The sequence below is a fragment of the Sorex fumeus genome, unplaced genomic scaffold (genome assembly GCF_029834395.1).
Source record: "Sorex fumeus unplaced genomic scaffold, SorFum_2.1 ptg000054l, whole genome shotgun sequence".
NCBI lineage: Eukaryota > Metazoa > Chordata > Mammalia > Eulipotyphla > Soricidae > Sorex > Sorex fumeus.
In genome coordinates, this window is record NW_026606111.1 from 49,773,100 (window position 1) to 49,783,100 (window position 10,001).

Genomic DNA, 10,001 nt, shown 5'->3' on the forward strand with positions numbered 1-10,001 from the left:
CATTCCAGTCGTCGCATGATGTTCTCGAGGGTGGCACTGAAGAGTTTTGGTGAAATGGTATCACCCTGCCGCACCCCTCTCTTGACATCAACGATCACTTCTTTGTAGAATGGTGAGATCCTGCTAGTGAATCTGTAATACAGCTCACGGAGGATCCTGATGTACTGGTCTTGAATGCCCTGATTGGCTAGGGCTTCAATGACCACTTCCGTCTCAACAGAATCAAAGGCCTTGTTTAAATCAATGAACATTAAACAGCGGCATCTTGAACTCTAGAGAAACCTCAATGAGCTTGGTTATCGCGTGGATATGGTCGATGGTGCTGAATCCTTTGCGGAACCCTGCTTGCTCGTATGGTTGTCCGTCATCTAGTGTTCTGCCAATCCTATTTAGGATGACTCGAGTGAACAACTTGTAGATGACAGACAATAGGCAGATCGGGCGACAGTTGCCAATGTCATGGATGTCTCCCTTCTTGAACAGTAGTACGGTCCTGCTGGTTTTCCATTGAGACAGAAACTTGCATTCAGACAGGTAGCGAGTGAAGAGCCGAGCCAGTGTATTGATGAGTACTGACGGCAGGTTCTTCAGGTGTTCAGGTCTGACCTTGACTGGGCAGGGTGCTGTTGGTTTCTTTACCAACGAAATGGCGTGTCGGATTTCGGAAGGGAGAACTTTGGGAAGGACATATCCATCCTGTGTAATTTGGTATGTCGGCAAGTGGACATGGTTATCGAAGAGATTTGAGTAGAAGTCATGGTAATCTTCTCCATTGCCGTCCTGGAGGATGTGATGGATCCATCAGGACGTCGGAGGGCAGTCATCTTGGTCTTATAGTTGGCGAAGGACAGGCGGGCGTTACGAATACTTTTGCTGGCTTCTGCCGCATCTACCAGTACTTCTGCTCTTCTCTCTTTGAGGTCTTCCTTGATCGCATCTCTGCACTGCTTTGCGAGCTCGGATGTTAGCTTGCGGTTGCCTGAGGCATGCGCCAAACCACGCTGGCAAATTAGCTCAAGAGTTTTCGAAGATAGGCCATTTTTTGTGGCTATCTCTCTCTTGGCTTTCCTCACACATTCATGGAGGTGCTGAACCAGTGGATCGTATTCCTCGTCAATGTTGTCAACAATGGCATATTCCCATGTTGCCGCAATAGTACCAAAGTATAGTTCCTTAACATTTTAGTTGATTCTAATATAATATACTCGATTTTCTGAGGTATTATTGTGAATGGGATTGTTTTTCTCTATCTCTTTTTTTCTCTTTCATTTGAAATATATGGGAAAGTCATGGACTACCGGATATTGATTGTGTAATATGCTACTTTACTAAACAAATCTATTGTTCCCAGGAGCTTTTTTGTAGGTTCTTTGGGATTTTCCAAGTATAGTATCATGTTATCTCCAAATAGTAAAAGCTTGAGTTCTTCCTTTTTTATATGGATGCCCTTGATATCTTTTCTTTTTACCGAAATCCTATGGCAAGTACTTCAAGTACTATGTTGAATAGGTGTGGTGAGAGTGGGTAACTTCTTTTGTGCCTAATTGTATTCTGGGATTCTAGCTCATTGATTTCTGCTCCAAACCTTTAGTTTTCTCCCCGTTGAGAATAATGCTTGCTGTGGGTTTGTGGTAGTTTGCTTAGACTAGATTGAAGAAAGTACTTTCAACTCCCATTTTCTTGAGAGTTTTTCACCATGAATGGGTGCTGGATCTCATCAAATGCTTTATCTACATCTATCGATATGATGATATGACTTTTATCTTTATTTTATTGAGATGGTGTATTATGTTGATTGACTAGAGAATGTTAAGCCATCCTTGCATCCCCAAGATAAACCTACTTGGTCATAGTGTGTGATATTTTGTTGAGTTTCTGGATTCTCTTTGCTGGTATTTTCTTGAGAATCTGTGTATCTGTATTCATCAAGGAAATAGGTCTGTAATTTTCATTTTTTGTGGTGTCTCTGTCTGTTTTGAGTATTAGGGTGATCTTTGCCTCATAGAAGCTATTTGGGAGCATTTCTGTTTCTTCAATTTCCTGGAAAATCTTAAAAATGTTGTCAGCAGTTCCTCTTTAAAGGATTGAAATATTTCACTATTGAATCCATCTGGGCCAAGGATTCTGTTTGGGGGGATATTTTGACCATCATTTCAATTTCCTTGGTAGTGATAGGTTCAAGTATTCCAAATCTTCTTGATTCAGCCTTGGGAGGTAATTGGAATCCATTAATTTATCAATTTGTTAAAGATTCTCTCATTTCCTGCTGCAAAGATTCTCAAAATAATCTCTGATGATCCTATGGATTTCTGTAGTTTCTATTAGGATACCCCCCTTTGCATTTCTGATTCGATTTATTAGAATTCTTTCTGTTTCTTTGAGAGGCTTCTAGAGGTTTATTGATCTTGTTTATTTTCTCAAAGAAACAGCTTTTGCTTTTATTGGTCTCCTGGATTGTATTTTGGGTTTCTAGCTCATTGATTTCTACTATAAATTTTATTATTTCCTTGCTCCAGCCTAGTTTGCACTCCTTTTGTTGGTCATTTTCCAAAATCTTGAGCTCTAATTTATTCATGTAGGCCCTTTCTTTCTTCCTGATAAATTCTGGCAGAGGTATAATCTTTCCTCTTAACACTGCTTTTGCTGTGTCCCACAAGTTCTGGTAGCTCGCGTCCTCATTCTCATTTGTTTCTGGAACCTTTTTATTTCCTCTTTGATTTCTTCTCTAAGCCAACGGTTGTTCATTACTTCACTTAAGTAAAATATTTCCTTGCTGAGATTTATTCGGTTTGATCTATTGAGAAGTGACAAAGTAGTGTTGAAATCTCCACCTAGTACTGTTTTGCTATCAATGTTTTTCTATAAGTCTATTAGAAGTTGTTTTTAAGTATTTTGCTGGTCTGTCATTGAGCATCTACATTGAGGAGGGTGAGTTCTTTCTGATGTAAAGATCCCATGATCATGCAGAAATGACATTCACTGTCTCTTATAACCTTTAGCCTGAAGTCCATGTGGTCTGATACTAGTATGGCTACTCCAGCTTTGTGGAGGTGTTCTTTTCTTGAATACTTGTTTTCCAGCCTTTTACTTTTAGCCCATGGTTGCTTTGATTGCTCAGATATGTTTCTTGCAGGTATCAGAATGTTGGGTTCAGTGTTCTAATTCATCTTCCTATTCTGTGCCTCTGAATTGGCACATTTAGTCCATAGACATTGAGAGAGATTGTTGTTATGGGGATTTGTGCTATCTTTATGTAGAATTTTTGTACTTGTGGGAATTGCCTTAGCTTAAAGTAGCCATGTTAGTTCTTCTTGCAACAAAAATATGGAACTCTTTACAAGTTTGCATGTCATCTCTGTGCAAGGACCATGCTCATCATTTTATCATTTCAATTTTAGTATATGTGTAACCAAACCTAGTAGGAGTTATTTTTTCTGTTCTGATTAATTTGAGTGTTGTCCTTACTTACCCTATGGCAGACAGTGGTACCTAATCAAAGAAAGTATTTCAAAGCAGCTTGATATATTTAGAACTTTAATGTCCCAGAAAGAAAAATATGGTTTTTACCATATTATCTTTTACCATAATCAAGGCATCAGTTTTACAAAATAATTCTTTTGGAAGATGTTATATGAGTCCTGTTTAATGCACTTCCCTGAAACCTTCATTAAGACCATTAAACTAGAGCCTTTTGCTGTTCTCACCTCAGTCCCGTGTACATCTCCAGGAAAAGGTGGATGGTGTTGTCTGCACTTTGACCACCTTGAATATAAGTAGGATTTTTCTCCTGAAGGAAGAGGTGAGGATCATATTGATGATTTCATTCCACATTATTATAAGTTCAACTTGAATGGAAGTTGACACTTATGAGGCTCCTGTAAAGGACAGAATAAAGGGTCTCAGTGAAGTTTAATGGCCAACACACATTAACAACACAGATGACTCAAAGCAGCCTGTGTGCATCTTTGTGTATAGTGAGTTTCATATCTAATGATAGTGATTCTCAGTCATGACACACAGGCAAAACAGACCTATAATTAAAAATCTAGTTATCTGAGCAGAGTGGGGTTTCTTAGGTGATTGAACAAGTGTGTAGTAATTTATTACTAAGCACATACATAGTTAGAATGATGTGTACTTTTTGATCTAAAATTAATTCCAAATATGTCTAAAATGACAGTCTCCTGACCCCACACCTGGCTTTCTTCACCAGGGTCCCTTGGAGGCGGTGTGTTGTGTTTCCCTCACCGCGCCGAGCAGAGCCCCGGCACCTGAAGACCTCTGCAACCAGCCATAGGTACGCTTTAGACCACTCTCCCCAAGCTTGAAGGAGCCTCATGCATGAACGAATCTGACAGAGGAACCCAGGTGTGCGCAACCGGGGGATGAGATCTCCAAGGCTGCTCAGATCAAGACTGGGCCCCCTCCAACCAGATCCCCCATCTCCTAGTAGCTAAGTGTTACAACCATGAACTGCCCCTGGAGCCATGTAATCCCATCAATGGCCAAGATACAGAGACTGGATTTTGTTGATAAGACAACAATTATTGTCCAGTTCTCAATCTGAGAGAACCTGGTAGGCATTTGCGAGTGTCTTGCCCTTGTGTTTACCAGTCATTTACACTTCTTTCAATACATTTTATATATGATCATGGTTTATGCTTATTTTTAATATTGAAGTTTAATAGCTAAATACTGATTTTTTTCACAGCACTAATTTATTAAGAACATTCATACTTGGCCTATCATATTAATTGCCAGTATTTGTTAGTTTTGCTTGTTTTTTGATTACTTAAATTGGTTTTGGTCCTTTTCTTTCAGGTTGAAAAATTTTGACACAAATGAGTATATGTTTTTCTTTATCTTCTACAGTTTTAAACTGAGAACAACTGTTTGTTTTGTACAAATAAGATACCTGTGCATTTACTATTTCTTCTCATTTTATTTACATTTTCACACATCTCGATTCATCTACAACTTAACCTAGTAAGTGTTGTCATATTGAAAGAAACCACCAATTTTTTCAATCATAGCACTGTAGCACTGTCCTCCCGTGGTTCATCCATTTGCTCGAGCGGGAACCAGTAACATCTTACAACAAATTGTGAGACTTGTTGTCACTAGCTATGGCCTATCGAATACGTCATGGGTAGCTTGCCAGGCTCTTGCTATGTGGACGAGATATTCTGGGTAGCTTGCCGGGCAGAGGAATCGGAATCAGGGTTGGTCTCCTACAAGGCAAATGCCCAACCCGATGTGCTGTAAACGTTATCTAAAATATACTAGTAATAACAAATGTTGTTTCTTTAACAGTGCAATATAAACAATTATTTAGTAATTTTCTTGATTTGTTAATCAAATAGCTAAGCTCTTGAGCATCATGGGAGTATTTTTCTAACACAAGAGTCTGACGAAGGTGAAACTGTTATAACCGTCTTGTAGAATTCCATCTCCCTAGCCTGCTTCATTCTACCCCACTCTCTATCCATTCCGATCTTCTTCTGGGATTCTGACCTCCTGATTGGCTAGCCTCTACCTTTCACCTGCCTACTTTATGACATCATTCTCCCACCAAACGAACCACCAACTGGTAGAATCTTGGGGGTCCCATGTATTTGTTTGTAAACAAATTTGAATCTTCATGGCAAGTGACGAGTGACCAATGACCAATCACCAGTGAGCAGTCCTCTCTACTGAACACTTGTGGTCTTAAGCTGCTTCAGTGTTCAGACGTAATCTCCTACTGTCTCCTCTTCTCGTCTACCTTTCATCGGTATTTCCTCTTCTCTGACCATGTCAGGTAAGGAATAATACTTTTCAAAGTTTTTCATTAGATTTATCATCCCTAAACTTAGCAGTCAAGTAAAAACAGCACGTAGTAATGAAAGAAAATATTCAAGTAGAATTTTATAAGCCTCATTTTAGCTTGACTTTGACATTTGCTGTGTGATTTTAGACACTGGCTTACTTTCTCAAACATACAAAGTGTTTTTCCTCATTGATTACATTATATTTTACACATACTTAGGAGCTCAAATACACAAACAAACATACACACACACACGAACATATATATTTATATATATGTATATATATATATGAGGTTTGATTCTCTGTGTTTCTTTTTCCTTTTAATATTGAATTTTACATGATATTCACTGAAAACAAGTAAATCAGAGACAGTATTTTTACAGAAATAGAAAATATAGATGCTGTGAAAAACTGTTAATATATACTAGCATGTGTTCTCTGTAGTGGTCTCTCCACTTGTATTTATACTTCAGTATTGTGAATATAGTGATATTACAAAGTAATAATCATTGATCTTTGAGATTTCTATTTAAACCAGGTAATAAGAAAATATGGGGCATGGGGAAGGTGCGGAGTGCTGAGCATTAGGGAGGCAAGACCTCTAAGGTAAGCAAGTTTGGGATCACTTTCATCAAACATTGACCAATCGACACCAAGACAATATGAGGGAGAAAAAAATAGGAAAGAAAGAAAGAAGGATAGAAAGAAAGAAAGAAAGAAAGAAAGAAAGAAAGAAAGAAAGAAGGAAAGAAAGAAAGAATAGGGACTTCGATTATCAAGGAAGAGGAAAACGTTTGGACATAAAATTGAAGAGAACCAAAGACTTAACATCAAAAAAGAAAGAATATATATATGAAATATGCTGAGAATAATTCACTGAGAGCAAGTCAAAGAATTTTACTTCAATAAATGTCAGGACTAGAAATATACTATGCCTTCAATAGGGTACCAGTAGGAAAAGCTCTTTATCAGAAAGCCATCCTTCCTGGCTTTTTTCCTTATTATTTCTTAGAACACAGTACTTGGTACTTGACAATTTGGAGTATAAACACGCTTCAGAAATGATGCTCCCCATAAATAGCTAATAGTGCTTATCTAGGGCGGTGGAAGACACAGAATCTTCAATGTTTTTATTACATTCTGGTTTTTAAGTTCATGTATGCGCTGCCTGTTAAAATAAAAAAAATGGTATATTCTAACTTGAATCAGGAGGTTTGATTCATTTGTGTGGTCAGTAGGTTCCAGGTTAAAGCTGCTTGTCATCTTTACAAATATTATTTCATGTGATTTTTTCTTCCTAACATGAGAGTACTTTGATAATAGTCAAGTTTTGTTTTTAGATCCTAAAAGGAAATAGAAAAATCAAGTCTCACATGACTAATTACACATTTTTGTCATATTTGTGAATTCTGAGTTTTCCTACATAAAGATATTTTATGGGATTTTGGTGCTCATTTATTAAACATTGAGAAGAAAGTTTTCCTGTTTGATAACGATAATTCTAATATAGGCGTTGAAAGTAAATTTGCATTATTTTGTGATCACTTTTTAAATGGTCTTTTCTGTTTCTTGTGTGATCAAGTGAAATCCTCTGCTATGTTTAACACATGTTGTTTGCTGGTTAATATTCAAAGGTACTGATGAGTATAATTTTTTGTAATTTCGAAGTTTCTTTCTGTGTTTTACTCATTTAAAACATTTCATCTCTATGAAATACAATCACGTTTATTCCTATTTTCTTTTTGTTATGTAGTTACTGATAAATCCTTTCTCTTTAATGGACTGGTAAAGTGTCACTCAAAAATCACCTTCTATTCCATTTTTTGGCTAGCAGTTTTTACTAAAATAAAATAGAGTCTTCATATTGTATATGTGGAACAATTTAGTAATAACCTTATTGTACTGTTTTATTTGATTTTGTTTGGGATGCCATCCACTGTTATTCAAGGCTTACTCTTGTGTCTGTTCTCCATAACATACTGTACTATGCTGCTTGCTACAGAGCCCAGATTTCATTAATATCTACATAATTCTTTTTCAGTTCTGTGATACATATTTTTCATGATGTTTTCTTTACACTTCCTCCTATGTAAATCACATTGAATAGAAAAATTATATTCGTGTATGCATTATTATTCTTAGAGTTATTAGTAACTACATTGTTGATAAACATCTTAAGACACAGAATTTAAATAAAGTTTTCCTTCCAAAAATATTTCTTGGGAAAAACTCAAGTAATGATTTTTGAAGTGGATCAAAAATCAGGGTAACCTTCAATGCATCAACAAGATTAAGTTGTATGTGAACCATAAGTAACAGGTACTCACCTGATCTTGGGGAAGTTCCCATAATATCTCCAGCCCAAAGTAACCTGGCGCTGACACCAACTCCAACTCAGGATCAAAAAGGTAAGAATTTTGATCAGATGAAAAGTGGGCTTTCAAAACCTCTGGAGACCTACCAGATCCCAGTAGACCTAGATCATGCAAAGATCTGCAGGTAATGAACACCACTGACACCATCACTCTGAAGCAGGTGCAAGAAAATTCAAGTGGCACTAAGCGGACCTCCCATGCAAAAGGGAAGAACAAAAAGGAGGCTTCTGAACCTCTTGAGGGAGAACCCAAGGCCAAAATCCAGCCAAAAGTCTGAGAATGCTTGCTGAGGGGAGCAGGGATTGTTTGTAATGCTGCAGTCAGTGAGAGGTGTCCTGTGACCACAGCCAAAACTAACAGCAAATCTCACAAATCTGCCTCCAGCAGGATCAGCAAGACAAAGAGCCATGGGCAGCAGAAGATAAAAAACACCAGAGAAAACTCTAAGAAAGTTAATGAGTGTAAGCAGCTAGGGAACAAGGTCAAGGCAGAAGAAACTCCACCATTGGCAAGATGAAATGCAAGGAAACTCAACCTGAGTTTTGCCAAGAGGCAGTTAAATAACCCCGCCGCTACCTAGGCATACACATGCTGGATTCTGTCCAAATGTTTCGTGCTCTGGGGAAGAGTGATCCAAAACTTGGAATATTTTCCTCCCAGGTGCTGAGTAGCGCAAAGAACCCCAAAGATGTCAAGCCATCCTCAGCTGTCAAGCCATGGCTAGGTGCTACACGGGATGGAAAAGGCCTTGAGAAAACTCAGGTCAAAGCACAGAAACCAAGTAGCAGTGCTGATAAACGCTCATCTCCATCCCAGTCTGAGCTGCCACCTCCTGGGAAGGTCAAATTGGTACCTTTGCCGTTTCTTACCATGGAGAATCCACAAGCTGAACCTGTTCCTCGGAGACGAAAATCTGAAGCCACACATCTTCCTGCTGCAGCTAACCCTGCCAAGCCTGGCTCTACCAATGCAGCTCAGCCAAATGCTGCCAATTTTTCCCCGTCAACCACTGCATTTTTGCCTGGTCCTTCCAATCCTGCTAAGTCCATTTCAACCAACCTATCTCGACCAGGTTTGCAGAACCCTAGTAGCCGGCCTATTCATCAGCCTGCAGCTTCTAGACCTGATCCCTACAAGACAGCAGCTGGCACTTCTCTACAGCGGGAGGCTCCTCCTGTCTGTGTGAACAAGCGCCAGTCTCCACCCAAACGTCAGAGTCACTTTCTCCTCCAAGACTTCCGTTTCCAACCTAAACCATGGAGAAAGCCCAATGTTCCCGAGCCAGTCATGTCAAAGCCCATCACCAAAGAGCAGAGACCAGAGCGTGAGGCTATGAAAAGGAAGGCTCAGCAGGAGCGTGAGAACGATGCCAAACACACCTCTTTGGGGGAAAGTGCAGTTCTTTATTGCGAGGGAAAAAGAGTTGGACATCTCTCTCTACTATGGCTACGTAATGTAAGAGCTGGAATGGTAGGTTCCACTTTAGGTACCAGATGGTTGCCCTAGGCAAACACTGAAATGCCATACACCATTTATTTATTCTAATTTTTTTTTTCAAATTAAAGAGATGCATCGAACTCGGGTCGGCCATGTTGGCTGTGTGCAAGGCAAATGCCCTACCGCTGTGCTATCACTCCAGAGATGCATCATAGTTAATTGATTGTTAATAAATGTTCTGAATTTTGAGATGCTGTCAACTGTGGTTGATTTTGGGAGTGGCTGGGTGTTGAAGGAGGAGCTGGGAAAGAATGAGAAGTTAGATAGAGGAAAAAGGGGGAATAGACAAGACTCTAAGAAATACAAACATGGTCCAGG

The 10,001-nt window shown here is 39.0% G+C and overlaps 1 pseudogene; it reads right to left on the minus strand.

Annotated features, from left to right (window-relative positions):
- Positions 1-3,318: 3,318 nt before the first annotated feature.
- Positions 3,319-3,415, minus strand: LOC130033757 (uncharacterized; annotated as a pseudogene).
- Between the last annotated feature and the right edge of the window lie 6,586 nt (positions 3,416-10,001).